Below are 23,610 nucleotides of genomic sequence, written 5' to 3'. Positions count from 1 at the left end.
GTGAAACACGCACACACACACGCACACACACGCACACAACACACACACATATGAAGTCTTGGCAAGTTTCAAGGTTTTGCAATCAACTCATGCAAAATAGCTATCGATGTCAGCGAATCGCCCAGGCAAAATACAATCTGTCTATGCACATACATACATACATACAAATATAGCGATATAGATAGATGAATACATATTCGTACATATGTATGTCTGCGTATGCATGTGCATAAACATATTTACATATTGAGTCAAAACTTTGCTCGGCTGCCAAATCGAATAAGACAATTCATTCGCTTGAGATAATCGAATTCGCATCTGTGGGCTTATTGCCCGCTGGCATTGTTTACAGCCATTTGAATTGTAAACGAACCATGTGAATTTCTATTACAAAGTTTCTTCGGGCCAGAACATGAATGAAGACGTTAAGATTGCGACCGAGCCGAACCCGAACCCGAACCCGAAACCGAACATATTGAATCAAACATATTGAATAATTGAAGCTGCATACTAAGTATTTCGTGAAAGCCAAACTTTCGCCATAGTGAAGACAATTCAACAGTGTTTGCCTTTTGAGGCGCATCAGTGATTTGCTACACTACTTACTACTTTTCAGCTTTGGGCTCTCGGCTGCGATATGACAACATCTTTGCGTAATTGTGCTAGAATATGCCGCACACTTAATAATTCATTTTTGCTCCCAATGCCCTCTGCCCCGTTTGCCGATGGCCAGGGCACTAAATGCAAATCTTCAAATTACATGTGTATTTATTTCGGCCCATAAGCCGAGAGAGCAGAGCCCAGAGAACACAAAGACATCCCGATAGCAGGCAGCTAAACCAAAACCAAAACCAAAACCAGAAGCCAGATCTCTTGCCAGGCCGACGACATCGTTGACGTTTTGGAATGTAATTTTAGCCTGGGGAGCCAAAACTGGCAAAACTCGCAAAGTTTTATAGAAAAGAAAAAATGTGCAAAAAAAAAAAAAAAAAAAAAAAAAAAAAAAAAAATGAGAGTACAAAACTAGCTGACGGGCATGAGCAGCTGGACTTTCAAATACCCTGTGCGATAGTTGAAAGCGGTGCAGCAATATGGCATTAGATTTGATATGGATTTTTCAATTTCAAATATAATTTTAAATAAATAAAAATAAGGTCAAATTTTGTAGTTTAACAATAAATTAATTTAAGTATATAAATTTAAAATAATTCTGAATTCTTATATATTTAAATATTTAAAATATATCAACTTGAATAATGCATTATTTTGCATGCATTTATTATTTACATTAAATTTTTTATTAAAAAAAAAAAAATAATAAAATTTTATATACTTTTTAAATTTTGTTTACATATTAAAAAAAAATATATCAGTTTTAATAAAGATACCTTAAAATTTTTTTGAGTCACGAATATTTAGTGTATTAAAAATAAATAAAAATTAAAACTAAATTCGCAAACATTTCTTATTAAATGAATTTTGTTTATTAAAAAAAAAATAAATAATAATAAATAAAAAAATAAAAAAAAAAATAATAAAAATTCGCCAATACATTTCATTAAATAAATGTTGTTTATTAAAAATAAATTTAAATTAAAAATCAAATACATCAGCATATTTGGTATAAATTAAGCTGATATACATATACGTATACATAATTAAATAAATTTCATACATTTAAATTAAAAAAATTGTAGCTATTCTTGATTATAATTGACAATCAACAAAATTCTTTTTAAAAGAAATTTTTAATTTAATAAATAAATCATTTATTTATTTATATATTTGCCTTATATAGAATTTTAAAATAAACTTTAATTTTTGCATAACTAACTATATAAAATGCATTAGTTGTACAGCTTACTCATTCAGGTTAAGCACGCCCACAACTGTATATGCCGTACCCACCTACTGTACAGGGTATACGTGCTCTTTTACAGGCAGTGTGGAAAATGCAACAGTTTAAAAAAGTAAAAAAAAAAAAACACAAAAAGAACACGAAATGTGCACAAATGTCAAAACAGCGGCTACAGAACGTTTCTGTGTGTGCGTATGTGTGTGTGCATGCGTATGCATCTGTGCATCACATGCGTATGTGTGGAATATTCATACCATATGCATGGCGAGTGCAGAGAGCATATCACTGGAATTCTAATTTGCAAGCGAAATTGAACGGAAATGGCAATTTTCAAAGTGAAATGCGACGAAAAGTTGCGACAGCTGCAACTGTTTGCGCTACCCCAGAAGACGACTTGGCAACGGGCAACGGGCAACGGGCAACGGGCAGCGGGAGAGTCCTGAATCGATATCGAAATCGAAATCGAATTCGAGTCGAATGATCGGCACAGGTGAAAGTGAACAGGATGATTGTTGCTTAATGAGAAACGAGAATGAAGCGTGCTCAGGCACGCTGGGTATGGGTGGCGCTAACTAACGCCACTCGAGTCAGCCAACAGGCATTTTTACAACTCATTTAACAAGGCATTGCCGAAAGCAAAGCAAAACGAAAGAAGAAGAGGAAGAAAGAATGAAAAAAAAATGAGCAAAAGAAAAGCACATTAACCGCAAGCCCCAACGATGATGACGACAATGAGCCAAGCGCTGGCAGCAGCTTGTGGCAGCACCCAAAGCCAGACACAGTCATTCACACACACACACACACACACACACACCCGCAGCGAGCGAAGCAATTTGAATATTCGACTTCATTAAATGAGCGCGTTTCAGAAAACGCTTTCGCTCTCGCCATGTTGTTGTTGTTGTTGTTTTTTTTTTTCCTTTTCTCTCGACTGTCTGCCCCGGCTCATCTGTTTTGCCACTTCATCGTGCTGGTCAGTGGAGCAGCTGTCTAGCAATTTATCAGGCAAGGGTCTATGGAGCGAACCCAAAACCCCAAGTCGACCGCATGCCAAGCAGCAGCCGGCGTGCCCGGGCCCGGGTTTGCCAATGGCGTGCCAGTGCTGTTGGCTTCTAATCTGCGTCTTGTTGGCAACAGATTGAAATTTATTACGCATAAATCTAGGCATTCATTTGCACCTGACCAGGCTGCAAGGTTGACACGAACGCGCCGCTATGCAAACTATTTGTGGAAGCAACAGTTTAGCGACTCTATGCCACCCAACAACAACAGGGGGCATGCCTGTGGGTGCGGTTAGCTAAGATGGCAATTGGTAGCGTTGCTGTGCATGGCATAGGTACGCACGCACACACACACGCACACGCACAGGTGACAATCGACAGTGGCAACCACGAGCGAGGCGCTGACGTTGGCAGTGGCATGGCCAGTGGCTGTGGCAATGCCAACGGCAGCTGGAGCTGAAACGTGCCGCAATGTGCGTGATTGCCAGTCAGTGTGAAGGGGATGGGGCGAGAGAGGGGGGTTGGAGAGGGGAAAGGGAGGTAGCTAGGCAGCTGGGCAGATTGGGGGCAGATTGTTGGCTCATTGGCACAAATAGATTTTCATTTCATTTTGTTGTTGTTGTTGTTGTTGTTGTTGTTGTTGTTGTTGCTGTTGCTCAAGTTTTAGAGCCTTTTGAAATTCGAGGCCAAAGACGTGCAGCAAATGCCTAACTAAGGCATCGATACATGAGCAGGGGCCACAAGGACACACAGTCCGCTGCCGAGGCACAAGGATTCACGCATCAAAATGGAGCTGGAATTCTGAGTGGAAGCGAAACGATATGGGCAGCAAGGCTTGATAAACAGAAATGCAAAGGCGCAGACAGTTAAATGGATGGACAGCCGAACGGAAAGACGGACGGATGACCGGACGGAGGAGCTGAGAGGGCAGACGGACGGACAGACGGACGGACGGACGAACAGGCCATCGAACACTGACTTTCCTTTGGCATAGTCAGCAGCAAGAGTCATATTCGTATTCACACACACACACAGACAGACACACACACACACACAGTCACACACACACACGCAAGCAGTCCATCTCAGAGCTCTGGCATATTTGAAGTTCAATAAAAAGAAACCAATGGACAGACAAAGACAGCAAGACGCCACGCCAGTTGTCAGACAAAGATTTCGATGCATGTGGAAGATGCGCATATGACAGCCAGCACAGTGCATACGAAAAGTTAACGGCCAGCCGAAAGAATTCTCAATTTAATAGACCATAATTAGCAGGCAGTATACCCATACATATATTAGCAAATAAATGAACACATGTAAATAAATTATGTATATTCAAGCGCATACTTTTGTCGCGCACTGTGGCAAAGCTGTCGCTGGTTAAGCCGAGTAAAAAACATATATTCTAATGGCTCACATAAATCTTTTTATTTGCATTTTTAAATGTGTGAAACGTGCTTCTCATCTGCTTGTGCATAGACTTATGCGAGCCACTGTGCCCACCCTCCAACCGTGTCAAATCATCAATTTGCATGGGTAAAAAGCAGTTTTCATAGCCGTCTCACACTTTTGTTTTTCATCATTTTTATTCTTTGTTTTTTATATTCCTGTTATTGCTATGTTTATATTGCTCTGCACTGGCTGGTCCTGACGTCGTCTGCCAGGACTATTTGCCAGGACTGTTTGCAATGCCTTTATAGTTTTTCACTCTTGTTTCCTGTGTATTTGACTTGGCACATGTTATTCTGCTCCTGCTGCCCATGTTGCCCATGCTCCTGCTGCTGTGTGTCTTTGCATATCGCTGAAACTTCTTCAGTTTGAAGAGACAACTCATAAATGACACTAATACTATGACAAGTCTGGCCGAAGAGCTAGTCAGAGTCTTTCTCTCTCCTTCTCCCTCTCTGTTTGCTGTTGGGCTTGAAAATTCTCTAGATGTTGTTCGTTTTGTTGTTGTTGTTGCTGTCAATGCTGTTTGATGGCAAATAGAACGAAACTTGAAAGTCGCCTTTGCAATTTCTGCTGAAGACCAATCAACTCATAATTTGTCATACTATTATCTGTGGATAAGCCCTGTTCAAACCACCTTTGGCACTATCGATAGCATCAAATGACATCTTTGTGTGCGATAGTCTGTAAGATTTTGTACGATGTTCATATATAGTCTTACTAGATGCTAAGGAATTTTTTTTATGCTTAATAAATTAAAAAAAAAAAAAAAAATTAAATTATTTATAAAAAAAAATAAAAATAAAGTAATTAATATTTTTTAAAATATTTTGAATATTTTTAGGTACTTATAAATATATCTTGAACAATTTCGAATATCTTATGAATATTAAAAAAAAAAATAAATAAATAAAAAATTATATACTTAATTAAATTTAAATAAATTAAATATAAACATAATACAAAATAAATGTAATAAAAAATGTAATATAATTTAAATGTTAAATAGTTTTTCATTAAGCTTAAATATTTTTTAACAATTTTTAAATATTTTCGAATGCTTTAAATATGAAAAAAAAATGTTTTTAAATATTTATTAAATCGTTTTATATATATAAATCGCTTTATATACATATTTATATATATATTTTCTTAGTCTTATGAAATATATAATTATATATATTTTCTTAAAATTTAAAAATGTTTGAAAGTAGTTGTTTAATCTTTTTCAAAATATACTTTTATAATATATATATATATTTTTTTAAGGATTTAAATATGTTTTTAAATATTTATTAAATACTTTTAAATATTTATTATTTTCATGTTTTTTTTTTTTTGAGTTTTTTTAACAATAATTTAAAAATGCTTAAAGCTTACTCCGATTTTCCCTAGGCATTAGCTGTTAAGTCGATCGTTGGCAGCACTGAATGGAGCCACTGTAGATAGCTCTACTTCTATTAAATACAATTTAAATCCGAGTTCATTGAGCTGGAAAATCAGCTTGTCGTAGCCCAACTCAGAAGGTAATTGGAGCAATGAGCCACGCACTGCAAGCCCAGTTAACATCAGTCACAGTTGACGCAGTTGACAGACTAGACAAGCTCATAGATTGAATGTCATAATAATAATGATGACAATAATGCGAATGATAAAACGAAGAACGATGATCATGCGCTTGAGCAGATTAGCTACAATAAATTTGGCAATTCGTGCGTTTAGTTTGTTAGAGTATTTAAGTTTTCACATCTGCGAAAAAAAAAAAAAGGAATTTTGTTGTTGTCGTTTTTTGTCGTTTTCTTTTTCTGCTTTCTTTCTCGTCTGCCCCTATATTGTGCTCAAGTGTGCAGCTGTGTGTGTGTGTGTGTGTGTGTGTGTGTGTTGCTTCGTTGTTGTGTGTGACCTTCGTTACGTGTTTGGCAAGTTCATTTTTAGCGCGTAAAGTTAACTCAGAGTAGAGCAGCAGAGGCAGCCAAATAAACACAGTGTTTGCTCAAGTAGTTGCAAGTGACGCTGAGTGCTTGTGAAGTCCTCCCAGCACCAGCAACGCCCTGGTGTGTGTGTGAGTGTGTGTAGTTGAAGTGTGTATGCGTGTCTGTGGCACACGCGCCCCATTATATGCTTTATGTGCTTTATTATATGGCGCACACACAGCAACAACAGCAGCAACAACAAAAAACACGCAGGCATAAACATGTGTAAGCAACTGTACATGTGTGTGTGTGTGTGTCAGTGTTTGACAAAACTTATTGTATGACACTGAGCATCAACGCCCTCGCATGTATGCATAAAAAGCGACTGCCTGTTTCCTACCTAATTTGGCAACATTGCGAATTTCTTCATTTTTCATGCATGCTAATGTTGAATATTTTGACAGCCATTGCTGAGCACACACACACACACATACACACACTCTCTCTCTCACACATTCTCGTTCGTGTGCTTGGTACAGTTATCAGTAAATATTATGTGCGCATTCTTGAAGCAGTTTCGTGTTGTCTCTGCTCCGTCGGAATGAATTATAAATGCCTTCGCACATATTTGCAGTTAATTATGTGTATACATTTGCCGCCCACTGTGCACGCCGAAAAGCATTCTGCTTGCCCGAGATGCAATTGTCTGTAATTATAATCAGTTACATTTAAATACACTTTCTGACTGATTTCTCTGATTAATTAGGGAGCAGAGCGAGCCTAAGGCGCTGCCTCAGCTTCAGCTTCACTGCATATGGATATATTTTCAATTATAAATTTAATTGAATTATTGCAAAAATAATAATGGAATTTCGTATTTCGATTTGCTAAATAACCTCGCACAAGAATTGAATGTAAATTCTCTGTATTTCTGCTGGTACAATTAAAGTAATTAATGTGAGCTCGCTTTGAGCTCGAGGGCCGCCAGGGCAGCCAGCCAGGCATGCCGATGCATTGCATTAATTAATGTGGCCAGAGAGCTGCATTCGCCCTCCCCCCATCCACCCTCACCCCGTGCCAGCAACAGCCGTTGCCAATTAGCAGTTGTTTGTCTGCTGCAGTTTGATTCATCTTGATTTCTAGACTTGAATTGTTTTTGTTTGGCCCATTGAAGTGGCTTCGATTGCCTTGCAGCAGCAAGTGGGCTCCGCTGGGCGGGGCACTCGTCACTTTCATTACGAAATGGCCTTGACACGCACCGCATGCCACATGCCACATGCCACATGCCGCATGCCGCATGCCGCATGCCCACCTGCAACTTTGATCCATTTCTAATCAAATTCAATAAAGATGCATTACAATTGCGCATAAATTTGAGTGGGAATGGAAATCGAAATGGATGGATGCATTGAAGGTCCTGCATAAATACATGGACAAACTAACAAATTCATGCATATGCAATGCAGCATATGAGTTTCTATACCGTTAAACCCAACCCACAAGCACACACACACACACACACACACATGCACACATGCTTGAAGTGGCGTAACATTGGTAGACGCGGTTAATTCGAGCTTTAGAGAGAGCTAGAGATTGCGAGTGAGCGAGAAGGAGAGAGAGAGAGAGACTGGGCAAAAGAAAGACAGAGAGAGAGTGAGTGAGAGAGAGAGAGAGGGGGGAGCGAGTTGGGGGCAAGGACTTTCAGCGGTTGCATGCAGCTCATAAATATACAGCGACACCGCCACATTGCACTGTGCGCGTTTGTGTTCGAGTTTGATCAAACAAGATGGCGGGTGCATAAACAAATACACCCATCCACCCACCCACACACACACAGCGACACACACACACTGGCATGCATATGCATGAGCACACATGCAAGTCAATGTTGATGTTATATGTGAGTGAAAGTGAAGTGAAGTGCGTTGCTGCGGGTGGTGCGCGGCTGGTGCGCGGCTGGTGCAGGTGGTGCGGTCGGGCTGGCTTTGCGGTTGGGCTTTTGCAATTGCATTTGTCGCCTGCAAACAAGCGGTGCAGCCCCCACGAAGCAGCTTTTGATTTGCATAATCTCGGTTTAATGTTCCTCCGGCTGCCGTTGCTGTCATTGTTGTTGTTACACATTTTTCTTGTTTATGTGTGTGCGTGTGTGTGTGTGTGTGTTGTTTTCCTTTTTTTTCCAAAGTGAAACACTAGCGATCCACAAGCCGTGCGCATGTGGCAATTGCATTTGGCTTCATCGCGACTCGTGAGCTGCTTGTCGAACTGCCGGCAAGGCGCTCAGCCAAGGCTTACAACTCAACCAAGAACTGGGCCAATATGCCACGCCAAAACACGACAAAGAGAGAGACAGAGAGAGAGGGAGAGAGAGCGTAAGATATACCATTAAAGAAAATGTCAAAGATATGCTGGCAGCAATTGAAATAAGCAAGAGCTAAAGAGATAAGTTTGGCCAACAGATTGTGAGGGAAAGTGTGTGTGTGTGAGAGAGAGAGAGAGAGACTGATATATAGAGAGATGAAAACGTGAACATGACTTAGTTTTAAATTGATTAAATTTTCTTTATATAGTTATATATGTATTAATCTATATATGTATGTATATATAAAAAAAAATAAAAAAAATAAAAATAATGATTGTGTCTTTTTTCTTGAGGAGGTGTTGTTAACACTTATCATTTTACTACAGTTGACTATCGATGGTATTATATAATATAAATATTTTTTACATCGAATTACTATATACGTGTATAACAATTTTATATATATTTTCTTTTAATTTTCCTCTCTCAGCTCTGCTCGCAGTTTCAGTTGCATTTACATATTTAGCTGCAGCTTTGCCACATTTTGTGGCGCCTGGCTCTTTTGTCTGGTTGCTGGGTGCTCTGTGTCAAGGATATTGCTGCTCTTTATCTCACGGGGATTAACAACATGTTATCCTTAACACGCGCTGGTGCTTCCTTGTTTTATTAGTGCTGCAGCCGTTATCGTTGTTGTTGTTGTTGTTTCTGCTGTTGCTGTTGATTTTTGCTCGGTTTTACGTAGCATTTGACTTGTGATACCCTGTACCCATTGCATGTTAAGGGTATGCTAGCTAGATATAAATAAGATAAATAGATGGCAGCTAGGTTTACTCTAGATATATGTATGGATACCTTATACAGAGCCCAGAGCGTTTGTTTAGAGTTTTCTGTAGCACTTGTTATATGTATATCCATACATATATAGTTTGCATAGATCCGATACATATAAATATGCATATATTCAAATACATAATATGTAGATATATAGACGACCTATCCCTGTATCCATATCTATACCTATACTTATACCTATACCTATACCTATACCTATACCTATACCTATACCTATACCTATACCTATACCTATACCTATACCTATACTATACCTATACCTATACCTATACCTATACCTATACCTATACCTATACCTATACCTATACCTATACCTATACCTATACCTATACATATACCTATACATATACCTATACCTATACCTATACCTATACCTATACCTATACCTATACCTATACCTATACCTATACCTATACCTATACCTATACCTATACCTATACCTATACCCATACCTATACCCATACCTATATCCATACCTATATCCATACCTATACCTATGTATATCCATACCTCTTCTTATACTTATACCTCTACGTATACCCATTCATCCTTATCCCATATCTTGGTCATGAGATGATCCTGATATAATGCACACTTATATCTATTCTATATCAAAGTACATCAATATCTATACCTCTACGTATATCTAATGTGAGACCCAACTTCATTCCCATTGTACCTATACGTAGCCCTACACCCATAACTATACCTCTACCCATACCAATGCCCACGTCCATGCCCATATCTATTCATATCCATATCTCCACATTTAGTGTCTCTGGGGACTGTGCACTTTCCACTTGAGCTTGCTCACCTCCTAGCTAAGCACTTTTGGCTACCAGGCGCCAGTCGCCAGTCGCCAATCGCCGGGCTAAGTCGCTCTAGCAGTAGGTAGGAGTAGCTGGCGAGGATTCAGGTTTCGGGCGCGTAGCACGTCAGATGCGTAACAAGAATTATTACCACATTTTGCTTCGCCTTGGAGCAGTACGAGTTTCGGGAGGGTTCCCATCCTGGCCGCCGTTAGCTTAGCGCCGCTGGCAGATTTGCGCGTTGCCCTTGTCATGACCAACCGCCGGCTCTGAGTTTTTCGCGGCACGGGTGGTGCTGGTGGTGGTGTGGGTGGTGTGGGTGGTGCGGGTAGCGTCTCATGGCATGCAAATCGCGCGACGCCTTGTTCGTGGCCATGTTTGGCGTAGCATAAGGCTCTGCCACAACCGTGTAGCCGTGTTGCCATGTTGCCGTATTGCCGTATTGCCGTAGCCGTAGCCGTATAGCGCACTACCTTCATACCTCTTTCAGGGTCCGCTGGCTGGGTCGTGTCGCTCATACGCCGCGTTGCACACACAAAGCGCCAAAAAGCCCGGCAACACAGAAAAACGCACAGCGCAAACTGGAAAATGGAAAATGGAAAAGTGAACACCGCAAACAGCTAAGGGCTGCAAGGCGTTAGATCTGACGAGCGCAGCCAGCAGCAGCCACTCCTTCATGCTCCGCTCGCTATTCTCTTTCTCTCTGTGTTTGTGTGTGTTCTTCACTTTTTTTTTTCGTTTCTTCTACTGCGTGTTTTTTTTTTCTTTCTTTTTTTTTTAATTTTCTTGCTACAGGTTAAGCGGCCCTTGGCTTTTGGCTCAATGTATTTACCTTTGCGCCGTGGCCAGGCCCACCCCAGCCTCCTGCTCTGCATCTCTCTTTGTTTTTTGACTTGGTTTTTGTTTAACAAAGAACGTGGCTGATACAATTGCAGCACAACAACAACAACAACAACAAAAACAGCAATAGAAAGAATGAAAAAAAAACACAACAATATTAATAACAACGGAATGAAAAAAGTGGGCGTGGCAAGCGGGCGGGGCGGCTGCACTATAGAAGGCAAGCAGACTGAAAAACACAAAGCATCGGATTGATTGAATTTCGAATTTTTAAGCACTTTGGCCACACGGCCAAAATTTCGTTAGCCAAATTGCAAAAGGCGAGTGTACAGAACCGAAAATTGCACAGCAACAAAAGTAGATTTTATTCATAACAAAAACAAAACAAACAGCAATGGAAGAAGAAATGAAGAAAATCAGATAAAATAAAAATAAAACAACATTAAAGTCGTCCGTCTTAAGCTCTTAAAACAAACCTTAGAGCAGCGGAGCCAAGGTGAGCTAGATAAGGCAACGATTGATAGAAAAAGGTAGACAGATAAATAAATAATTATAGAAACATGGACAGATTGTGTTAGATAGGCAAGGACATGAATACTAAAGAGTTAGGCAGACGAAAGAGCCTGAGGCAGAGGCTGGCATTCAGTTTGGGGAGGAGCCCTAAGAAAGGAGCGGCTGAAATCTGTTCGTCCGTCCGTCTGTCCGTCCGTTGGTCCGCTATACGTTTCTCCTTCCGTCTCCGCGTCTGTCTTTGACACCGTCTCGCTCTATGCTATTGCCATTTGAACTAGAGACTTTAAATTTCGATTATGTGCTTGCTGGTATCTCGTTCTTAGCTTTTGATGGGGCGTGGCACTGCGGGAAAATCTTTATTATAACTGATACAGCAGACACTCTACGACTGAAAAATGTAGATACTTTAAAGTTAAAGTTGGCCCAAGGCACAAAATACATACGAATATGTATATAGTGGACATATGTATGCTCACTGGGGGCGTGGCAAATTAAATATGACTATTTCTATTGATCTCTTGAAAGCTCCATACTATAAATATAAACCTAAGATTTTTAGATCTAAGATCTTTAGATTAAAGATTATTTTTAAGGCAACGGAACGCTAATATGTTAATATTTTATATACAACGTTAATATTTTATATAACAATTATAACTTTTATAGCAAAAAATTAAAAAATAAGAATTATTTATTGAGTAATTGGAAAAAATATTTTAAATTATTATAAATAATTTATATGATAAAAATAAAAATTAATGATTAAAGATAAATTTTTATATAAAAATCAAATTATAACTTTTATTTTCAATTTTGATAATAAAAATTAATAATATGGCTTAACTATAAATAGTAGGAAAACTGCTTATTGAGGCCAAGTATATTCCGGATTTATAGGAAGCCGTAAATCAAACTTTGATTTGTCTTGAGCTCAGCAGGCGTATCACATTTTCATGTTGTACAGTTCGCTTTCATTTGTCAAATTTTTGTTCATATTTCATTACATTTAAGAACATCTATTCCCTAAAAACGAATTTTTCCAAAATTACAAAAATGATTTTAAATTATTTATAGGTAAAACTTAGCTTAAGTCTCAGCTTCGGCTTAGCCAAGCTCCTCTGTGATGTAACAAGTTTTTCATTTGTTTCTCTTTCCGCTTTCCTTGCAGGCCGTTTAAGGTAATTGACTAAGTGGAGGACAATAAGGACTTGAGGTATTTCATACATGTTTGGCTGCACAGATGAGTGCCAGGAAAAAGAGGCTCCACTGCAGTTGAGGCGGAGTAAGCGAAGCTCAAGCTGTGCTTGTTGACCAAGGGCCTAGCTATCAGCTAGCACAAAGAGAGGCAGAGAGGATAAGAGAGAGACAGAGACCGAGAGAGAGAGAGATAAAGCTGAAAAAGCGGCACACAATGCGAAACAAAAGGCAAATGTGGCAAAAACTCTGAAGAGGACTCGTGCATATTGAATTACGCGACAAGTGCAAGCAAGTTTGAGGCATTTTAAACTGTTTATGCTTCAGTGGGTGAGCGGGTGAGCGGGTGAGTGGCTGAGCGGGTGAGTGGGTGAGTGGCTTCAGCTTGAGTGGCAAGCGGGCTGTTGCATGCCTGTCTGTCCGACTGTCCGTCTCGCCATTAGTGTGAGTGCGCAGTGAATGCGACTAAGTGAGTGTATGAACGCCATTATTTTGTTATAACAATGGTAAAGTTTTTGAGCAGAGTTGCCTACGAGCTGCGAGCTGCGAGCTGCGAGCGCTGAGAGCTAAAAGCCGAAAGCTGCGGAGAGCCGCCCGGCAGCTCCACCTAAGCGAACATCGCCCTATAACTGCAGCAAACACTTAACACAATCAATACACACTTATTCACACTCCCACACACACACACACACACACACATACACGCACACACACACAGGCGCGTATGCTGTGTGAAAATGAGTAAAGGAAAATGAGTTAATGGAAATTCTTAGCAACTATTGTGATTTGACAGCAGCGTGTAAACTTGAGCACAAAAGACGCCGCCAATGCTGCCACAGCCGACGCAGCAGCCCCTCCTCCTCCGCCACCTCCTCCCCCTGCCCACATTGGCGACCCGACACTCGGCGAATGCTGTTAAAGTGTTGGAGCAACTGCACAAAGGCGACCAAAAACTGACAATTTAAAGAAAATTGCAAAGGAAACTCCCTAAAAGCAAGCCAGCGGCCATATGGGCGGGGCGGGACGCAGCGAGGGCATGCCCTCAACTTAGGACACTCTATACATACGTATATATATGTACATATTATATATATATATATATATATTTGCTTTTGTGTGCCGTTTGAAAGAGCGGCTAAAAAAGACATACAAAAACAACAACAACAGCAACAGCGGCAAAAGAAGGAAGAAAAGAAAATCCAACTTCGACTTAGCTTCAAAAATAATGAGTGGCAAAGGAAGTGCTAAGATGAGTAGTTCGAGAGCTAAAAAGAAATACGCACAGAGACGGCACACACACACACACACACACACACATGTATACATACACAGCATATGTGTTGTGTTGGCTTCAGTGAGAACGCTTGAAATGCTGCGATAACTCCCAATACACAAACGCATCATTATCCACAGAGAGCGAGAGAGGGAGAGAGAGACAGCGAGAGGCAGAGCTTATCGAAATCGGAGGCTTCACTGTACGGCGCTCAGCTTGGCTCAGCTATTTTCGTTGCGCCTCTCAGCCCAACAGATGGCGCCACCTTTTGCTGCCGGCCAACATTATTCAACATCAAAGTGGAAGCAGAAGCAAAAGAAAACCCGAACCGCAGCGCAGCGCAGCGCTTGACACTTGCTGCTTTCATGCTTGCCACAAAATGTTGCGATTATGCAACGCACATGCATATACCCTGTAGCAGCTGAGCTCTTCATGTGCAATGGACTAAGTTTTGTTGCTACCCTCAAAGGCTGTTCGCATTGGAGTCGAAGGCGAATTCTTTTAAATTAAGCTAATGATACTTAAATGGTGTTTGACCGTTGTTGACATTATATTTGGAGTTTCTGGAAAACTTTGCTATAAGACTGTGAGGTCTTCTCTTCTTTCAGGCTGAGTTTTCCATAAGTCAATTAATCAATTAAACAGGCTGATAGACAGGCAGCTTAACAGATAGTCAACTGTTGGTTAACATACAGTTAGCTGCCTGTTAATGGTCACTTAGCACCTTATTTTTCAAAATTAGCTAACATTCATTAAAAATTCTGGTAGTAGTCAGTCAACAGTTAGCTAAGGGTCAGTCAACAGTCAGTTAACAGTCAGCTAACAGTCCGTCAAGTCCGTTAATAGCCAGTCAGTACATGTATACAATAGTTAGTCAACAGCCAATGAGCAGTCAGTTAACAATCAGTTAATAGTTAGTTAACAGTCAGTCAACAGTCAGATAACTGTCAGTTAACAGTTTGCTAACAGCCAGTCAAAAGTCAGATAACATTTAGTTAACAGTTAATTAACAGTTTGCTAACAGCCAGTCAAAAATCAGATAACATTTATTTAACAGTTTGCTAACAGCCAGTCAAAAGTCATATAACAGTTGATTAACAGTTTGCTAACAGCCAGTCAAAAATCAGATAACATTTATTTAACAGTTAATTAACAGTTTGCTAACAGCCAATCAAAACTCAGATAACATTTAGTTAACAGTCGATTAATAGTCAATTATGAGTGAATTATCAATTAATTATCAGACAAATATCAAGCAGTTAATAGCCACTTAACATCCAGGCTATAGTCATAACAGTTACATAACAGCTAATCAACAGTCATTCAAGAGCATTTTAATATCCTATGCCACAAAATAATGGACTTTCTTTCTCAACTCTCTTTCTCTACGCTCAAAATACCTCAGCTTAAGATACCACAAGTATATTATATAGTATATCATATTATATAGTATAGTATATCATATAGCATATTCAAGTCTGTTTCCACGCTCTCCTTTACCAACTACAGCCTGTGATTGCTGAACACTCCCGTTTTCTGCTGGGCAGCTTTTGCTGCCGGTTGCACTTCAACTGGCGCTCAGTGCCTCCGTAAATACTTATTAGATACGGCCACGCCCATTGCTACATCATATTCGTAACGGTCTCCGAGGGTTTTGTGGAGGGCCTTTTGATTAATGATCGATGCCGTCGCTGGCGGTGCCATAAAGACGCCATGCCGAAACTATGCAGCAGCGTGTGGCTAGTTTGCCAACTCCGTTCGTCGGGCATGTCCGCCCGTGGCATTGCCGCTGGCATTGCAATTTGCCTGAACATCTCATCGCCCCACTCAATTAAGCGGGCGCGAAATAAATTTATCTAAATTATCGGCGTTATCTGCGGCGCGTTATTAAAATCTAACGCAGACAACATCTGCTCCAGCTCACGCCCAGCCCCCCAGCCCCCCAGCCACCATTGGGAGCTCTCGCACTTGCCCTCATTCACTGTCTCGCTCGCTCACCTACTCGTTGTCGCTCGCTCGCTCTCTCTCTCCAGTTATCGCACTTGTTCATTTCATTTTTGGTCTTCTTCTCAGGCTCGTTCTTGTCAACACCATCTTGGCATTGTGGGCTTTTGCTTTTTAACGAGAAATTATGGTGGCATTGTTATTGTTATTGGTGTTGTTCTTGTCGCTGCCACGATGCCATCAAAAGGCCAGTGGAGCTGGAAAGGGGGGTTGGGGAGTGTGGGAGGGGATCCATGCCTGGGCCAAAGGCTGGGCGAAATGCGCGTCTTTTATGACTTCCGTTTGGCTAAAATGCCGCAATGGGGCAGAGCCGGGGGCCGGTGCCGCAGCCGGAGCCGGAGCCGGAGCCGGTGTCGGGGCCAAGCGAAGTCCCAGCGGCGACTGCAGCTCAACATTTTGACTCCATGCTCGAGTGCGTCGCCTGCGCCATTGTTCCGCCAGTCAGCGGCGACCCACCGCAGACGTTGCTGCGCTTGGGTTTGTTTGCCAGAATAAAACTAACAAACAAAATCGTAATGAAAAGCACAATAAACTGTCAGTTTAAATATGAGCGACGCTCGCCGCTCTGTCTGCCTGCACTCGTTCGCAATCTCAGTCTTGGTCTCAGTCTTGGTCCCAGAGCGCCGTGCGACAGCTCTCACACCCACGCCCACGCCCATGCCCACTACAGCGCCACTTCATTGTCGTGCCATGGACATCCTTAAACAGCAGCCTCAAGTGGCTTGTGCATTGCAGCAGCAGCAGCAGCAGCAACAGCAGCTGCGGCCCACGCTGCGTATGGTGCACCGTCTCTTTGCCTCTGCAGTACATCACAGTGCATCTCCCTCCTCTCCGCTCTCTGTGGCAGCTTGTGCGCTACTTAGCCGCGCCAGTCCCAGCGGCTGTCGAGAGTGCATCCACTGCACAGCTGGCGCACAGCACGGATCGGTTTTGCTCTAAAAGAATTCCGCTCGCTGCACTGCAAAATGCATTCGCAATTAAGTCACAAAATGTTCCTCCAAATGCATCGAATAATTGAATTAGGTTTATTGACTGGAACCAACTGGCTTAACTGGCTGAAAACTTCCATTGTTTCGCACTAGTCGAACTGCTTGAGCTTCGCAAATGAGCTGAAATTTATGCACGAAGCGTGAACGAATGCAAATTGAACTTTTAAAGCGCTGACAGCTTTAAGGCCGTTTGACTTCAGTGTGCTTTCGGAGTTCTCTATTTTGAAAAATATTCATGGACTTCTTAAAGATTTCACTATTTCATTATTTCAAGATTTTGTAGCTTTTATTTTAGTCAAAGCTTTCCATTAGCTTCTTCAATTTGCATGCGATGAAAGTTGCTTAACGCTTCAATGCGCCTTTAAAGCTTCTTTAGTTTCTTGCTTCACTTAAAGATTGAAAGCTTTTTGGATTTTAAAATTTTTCACTTTCAACAACTTTCCATTGGTTCCTTGTGCCTTACCCGCCTACTTTAAACTGGTGTCTCTCTTCTAGGCTGTAAAGTGCATTGAAAGCTCTTTCATTTCATAATTCAAGTCGAAAGCTTTCAGTTATTTCTCTTATCTGCGATATATGCTCTGCTCTTTTTTTAATAGCTAGCTTAATTAATTGGCCACTTAAAGCTTTTGCACATTTTGCCATCTCTTAAGCATTTGCATATGCTCTACGCCTCCTGCTACTCGAAACTTGTTTTTGATTGCGCATTTTGGCAACTCATAAGTTTTGCTGCATCTCGCTTATTAAGTCTGTGGAGGCTTCAATGTGCTTTGAAAGCTCTTTAGCTGTGCCATTGCATTTAATATCACTTAAAGCTCTCAGATGCTTCTTTATGTGCCCTGATAGTCATTTTAATTAGTTTGTTCATTGCGTAAATTTCATGGCACTTCAAGCATTGCCACATGCATTCCATGTGCTTTCGGCTCCTGCTGCTACTTGAAACTTGTTTTTAATTGCGCATTTTGACAATTCATAAGTTTTGTGTCTCCCTTATTGAGTGCATTAACATAAATAGCGGCGCGCTAAGTTGGCATAAAACTTTGCCCATTGGCAACTTTTTGCGCTGACCGCCAGGCGAACTGCACTGCCTGCGTCCGGATCATAGTTGGCCATAAAAATAAGTTAAAATGCCATATAATAACAATAAGAGAAATAATAATAGTAATGATAATAATACCAACAAGGACGCCCGCTGCGGTTATGGGCTCTGTCAGCGCCAAATGCTGCGAAGTAATTAAATAGCTGCAGCAGGAGCAGCAGCAGCAGGAGCAGCCGCAGCAGCAGCAGGAGCAACTGCTGTGGAGGATGAGCAGAGAGAAAACTAGACATGAAAATTAAAAGTAATGAAAGAAAACTTCATTTCAAGGTTTTTCTATGTGTGTGTGTGTGTGTGTGTGTGTGTGTGTGTGTAGCGTGTATTTAGCTCAAGTTTTGTACAACTTTTTATTTAAACAACGAACGGAATTTACACAGCTTAAGTTAATTGTATTTCTGTGTGGAATCAACTTGATTACATTTCGAATTTTGCCCAGCTGGAGTAAATCCCAGAATCAATGTAACGACTTGTTGTATTTGTCTCAGTGCTACCTTGGATACTTGGAAATATCAAAAAACATTACGCGCAAACAGAAGAGACAAGCCTTCAGCAACATATCACAACAAACTCCAAACTTTCTACCCACCCTTAGATACTTGCAGGAAGACTTTGTGTCGCAGAAGACGTTTAATTGAACACCTTAAACTTGAACACGTGCAATAACCATGGGTACAACATAAGCAATCTTATATGATTCCCTCAATACTCTACTGTGACATAAATGATTAACAATTAGTTAGAAAAGCATGCCTAATCAAGCAAACTAACTTTAAGAAATATTAACTATGATAACTATTCGATTACAATATATATAAACATATTCCTCTCTGCTACTCTCTCTCTCTGTCTCTCACTCTCTCTTTCTCTCCCTCTCTCTCTCTCTCACTCTCTCACTCTCTCTCTCTCTCTCTCTCTCTCTCTCTCTCTCTCTCTTTTCTGATCAACCATCTGCTTTGCTTGCAACTGTGAGAGTTTATATCACAAGGAGGAGGAATGAATGCATGATATTCCTTGTCTGCTCTTTTTAGATCCATGATCATTTTTTCCAAACACAAGTCAAGACCATATGATATGTCTCAATGTGAGAAGCCAAGAGCTCTCACTTTCATCTGTTATTCGACATGCGTGACATATAATGCAGCTATTTCCTTATTACTTAACACTTTAGCACACTCTTTTGAGATCAATCACCTAAAATTGATCATACTTGCTTTCACAGTGCATTGTCCAATACTACAAAGACATATTTGATATATCCCCCTAATTGACCTGAAGAAACTTTAATTTAACTCTTTCATAAGTATCGATAATTGTGCAGCTCATATACAAAATATAGATATTCCTTTCGCTGCAATATTCTCTATTTAGATCAATGATCTCATGGGCTCTAAAAACAAAACATTCATTTCCAAAGTCCTTAAAAAGCTCTTTAAGATATGCTCGTCCCAGCTAAAGAGCATTTATATTTCATCGTTAAACGAGCTGAGCTCCGGCAAATATTTGTTCAATTATGCTTAAGCAGAGCTCTCTATATATACATATATATGGGATATACATATATATATAAGCACCATAATCATATCAAGTTTGTTGCGGCCATCGCCTGGCTTTGTTGCTTGCCAGAGTGTGCGTAAATTAAAAAGTATGTAGTTTTTGGTGGTGTTGGTGTTCCCAGCGACAATGTTGTGCGAATAAATTACGAAATAAGGCAACAGCAGCTGGCTTACATTACTGTACATGTGTGTGTGTGTGTTTGGGTGTGTGTGCCTGGGTGTATATGTTCAGGCTATAAATCTCAACGCCTCAGTCTCGGCTCATTTGCAGCAGTAAATGTTTGAAAAACCAACAGCAATTAAAAATAGCAAATGCCGAAGGATATAAAAATGCAGCTAGCACTGGCCAAGACCGCTCGCTGGCTTGTCCATTGGGGCTTACAGCTTATTTGGCGACAGACAAGCACACACACACACACGCACACACACTCACACACAGAGAGAGGGAGAGAGAGAGACAGCTAACTTGAGCAACTGTGTTGCCCAGTGGATCATCGTAAGCGGCGATAAAAGTGGCAAAATCATATAATAGTATGCTTAATGCAACAGGAATACTGCTAGCTGCAAGAGCTCTGTAAAACCTAGTGTTAATTTTTATATCTAAGCTCTCAAGCTGCAGCCACAAAACATGCGATGCTGCGAGCGGAGCATGTACGGCTTCCCATCAAACATGTTGCAGCAGCCCGTAAAACTTGCATTTAATGAAGTTGCCCCGAGAGAGCTGCATAGCTAGAAACTTTCTAATGTGTGTTGCATTAATTACGGCTTTAATTAGTAAGAGCGTACTAAGAGATACCCAGCAGCCTGCGAAGAGCTGATATGTCAATCATACGACGTTTCTTTTATTCATACAGTAATTTAATTAATTATTTATGTATGTATGTATGTATATGTATGCACTCACTCACTTCAGCGCTCTGCTGACTGCGCAGTTGACGCAATGATTAACGACTACGCTTTGGCTGCGTTTATATCAAATAGTATTTGAAAGACAAAATTTTTTTTTTAATTTTAGAGGGGTTGAAGTTACTGGAAATCTGGAAAATATATATAAATACGTAGTATTCATATACTTAATATTCATGCCTGCAAAATTCATATATGAAATATCTATATACGTAATTTTCTTATACGTAAAATTCATTGACGTAAATTCGTATAAGTAATATTCGTACGCATAATATTCCTGTATGTGATGTTAAAATACGTAATGTTCCTATACGTCATATCCATACACATAGTATTGGTATAATTATTATTCATATACATAATCTTCCTTTACGTAATACTCATTGACGTAATGTTCCAATACGTAATATTCATATGCATAATATCCCGATATTCAAATACGTATTATTCACATCCGAAATATCTATACACGTAATATTCATAGGTTTATGCACAATACTCGTATACGTAATACTCATTGACGTAGTATTTATAGACTTAATATTCCTATACGTAATATTCATATACATACTTTTCGTATACGTAATATTGAAATACGTATACGTAATATATCCAAACACGTAATACGCATTCATATAAATAATATTCATATGCATAATTTTCAACTACGATTCATATACGTCATATTTATATACTGAATATTCATGTGCATTATACTCATGTACGTTATAAGCATACACATCATATTCGTATACGTAATATTCATATACGTAATATTCCCATTCGTCCTATTCTTATACGTATTATAGGTAGTCCATGTGGCATATTCTATAAGGCAGAGGACGAAATTATTTCACCTCTTATCTTTCCACCCTTCTGCATCACTCTTACGCTCTTCCTCTATCTCTCTCTCTCTCTCTCTCTCCCTCTCTCTCTTTCTTTATCTGTATCTCCCTACTTTTGCACTGAAGCGCAAGGGAATGACATAAAATGTTAATACTACGCCGGCCTACAAGCTATAGAAATCAGTGGCAAGTGTTTCAGATGTCACGCAAGCTGCACAGCACGCCCACCCATGCACCAGCCAGCCCCTCCCCCCTCCCCTCTACCAGCCGCGCATCCCACCGCCCCTTATTGATGTTAGTTAAATAAGCCGAGCGGCAACCGCAGCGCAGCGATTAAAATTCAACACAACAATTTTCCCAATTTATGGAGCTACATAACGTTGAGACTCAATAAAAAAAAAAAAAAAAAAAAAAAAAAAAAAAGCGGCGGCCCTTGGTACTCAGAAAGAAGGAGATACACTCTCTGATTGTGCCTGGCAGCGGGGGCGGGTGTTAGCTGGTGGTGCCCCAAGCCGATGAGTGTTATAAAACCAAATGATTCTATTAAAATGAGATTTGTGCCATTCATGCGTAAATCAATCTGCTTTCATGTTTCTGCTGTCCTTGTTAACGTTCGTTCGTCTTTCGCTTTTGGCCAGTCCCAGCGAACCAGCCAACCAGCCAACCAACCAACCAGTTCTTTGAGTCATAAATTATTTTCGCCTACCTTGTTGCTAACAAAATTGTTGAAGGCATCAATAAAATATTCATTGCTTGTTTATTGAATGTAATTTAACAACAGTTAACCCGCTCAGCATCGCTCGCAGTAAAAAGGCAACAGCCGGGCGGAGCGGCGCACCCTCCGCCCGCCCCTACTCGCACTCCTTCTAACCCGCATCGACTTGCATAATGGCGGCTAGCGTCCATGGTGTGTGTTATCCCAGCCACCGAAGGGATCTATTACGTGGTATTTAATCAGATTTTTTACGACCGGCCGACAATAAAAATGTAAATAGACACCAAAGGATTGCCCCGGCTTGTTTTTCGCTCGCCCTATTGTTGTTGTTTTCATTTTTTATTATTTATTTCCATTTGTTGTTGCTTTTATTTTTATGGCTGCCCTCGACGGCGAGCAAAAGTCGAGAAGTGTGGTCCACTCCAAGTCCTAGTCGCATTCCTTGGACACACAGGACACAGTCCATGGCTGACTGACTGACTGACTGACTGACTGGCTGACTGAGCGACGGCTTGGCCGGCTGGCGGACAGTTAAGTTTTCTGCTACGTTTAACGCCGTTGCCCTTAAGCGGTTCATTTTCCGCTGGATCCGCTTTTATGGCATATGCCATTGATGCGCATAAAAAATATTGTTTTATGAATGCCAAAGAGTGGCAGACTGAGTGGGCGGGGCCGGTGCTTAAGTGAATAAATATATACATCAACATACATTTATATGCAGGCAGACATACATACATACATTTATTTGCTTGTATATGTGTGTGTTTAATATTTTCATCGATGGCCGTAATCAGTCAGACATTTTATTTATTAATTCATTTGACTGGCAGCCGCTCTCTCAATTATGCGCACATTTCAGCATTTCAAAGCGAGCAACCCACAGCAACTACAGCCGGAGGACAAACAGAGCCACTGCCACGCCCACCACCAGCACCACCCCCGCAAGCACTCAATTTGATAAGTGTCAGGTGAGCTGACAGCCAGTTGACAATTTGAGCAGTGTGAGAGTTCAAAGAAAACTTTCATAGAAATACGAGGGCAGCATACCCTAGCAAATTAGTTGATGAGCTGTGAGAGTTGTTAAGACTAGATCGATAGATCGATAACTCATCGTTGATATGTCGTCTCAATTAACCAAAAGCTGAAACGATTCTTATTAATTGATGGATTGATGATTGATAGATAATATTCGATAACTTAGTCATAGTTCATATTCGATAATTTATTCACAATATATATCTAATTAATTGCTGAATCGATAATTGATAGCTAATATTCGACAACTTAGCCATACTTCATACTCGATAACGTATTCACAGTGTATATATGTATTATCGTCACATTTAATCGATAGCTGAAACGGTCCTAATTAATTGATGGATTGATAATTGATAAGCAATATTCGATAACTTAACCATACTTCGTATTCGATAGCTTATTCACAGTGTAAATCGTCACATTTAATCGATAGCCGAAACGATTCTAATTAATTGAT

At 40.4% G+C, this 23,610-nt stretch overlaps 1 protein-coding gene across 4 annotated transcripts in view; it reads left to right on the top strand.

Moving 5' to 3' along the window:
• The window catches only part of LOC108620087 (uncharacterized), a 241,107-nt gene that overhangs the window by 21,303 nt on the left and 196,194 nt on the right, over positions 1–23,610 (top strand). For 3 of the 4 annotated variants that reach the window (XM_089474705.1, XM_089474708.1, XM_089474700.1), the window contains exon 2: positions 12,709–12,753. The gene's annotated coding sequence lies outside the window, so the exon portion shown is untranslated. Of the gene's footprint in view, positions 1–12,708; positions 12,823–23,610 lie in introns of all 4 variants that reach the window. The other variant, XM_089474704.1, reaches the window with a different exon arrangement.

This window comes from Drosophila arizonae, chromosome X, assembly GCF_054131065.1.
Source record: "Drosophila arizonae isolate 15081-1271.41 chromosome X, UAZ_ARI_1.0, whole genome shotgun sequence".
NCBI lineage: Eukaryota > Metazoa > Arthropoda > Insecta > Diptera > Drosophilidae > Drosophila > Drosophila arizonae.
This window is presented reverse-complemented; position numbering and strand designations above follow the sequence as displayed.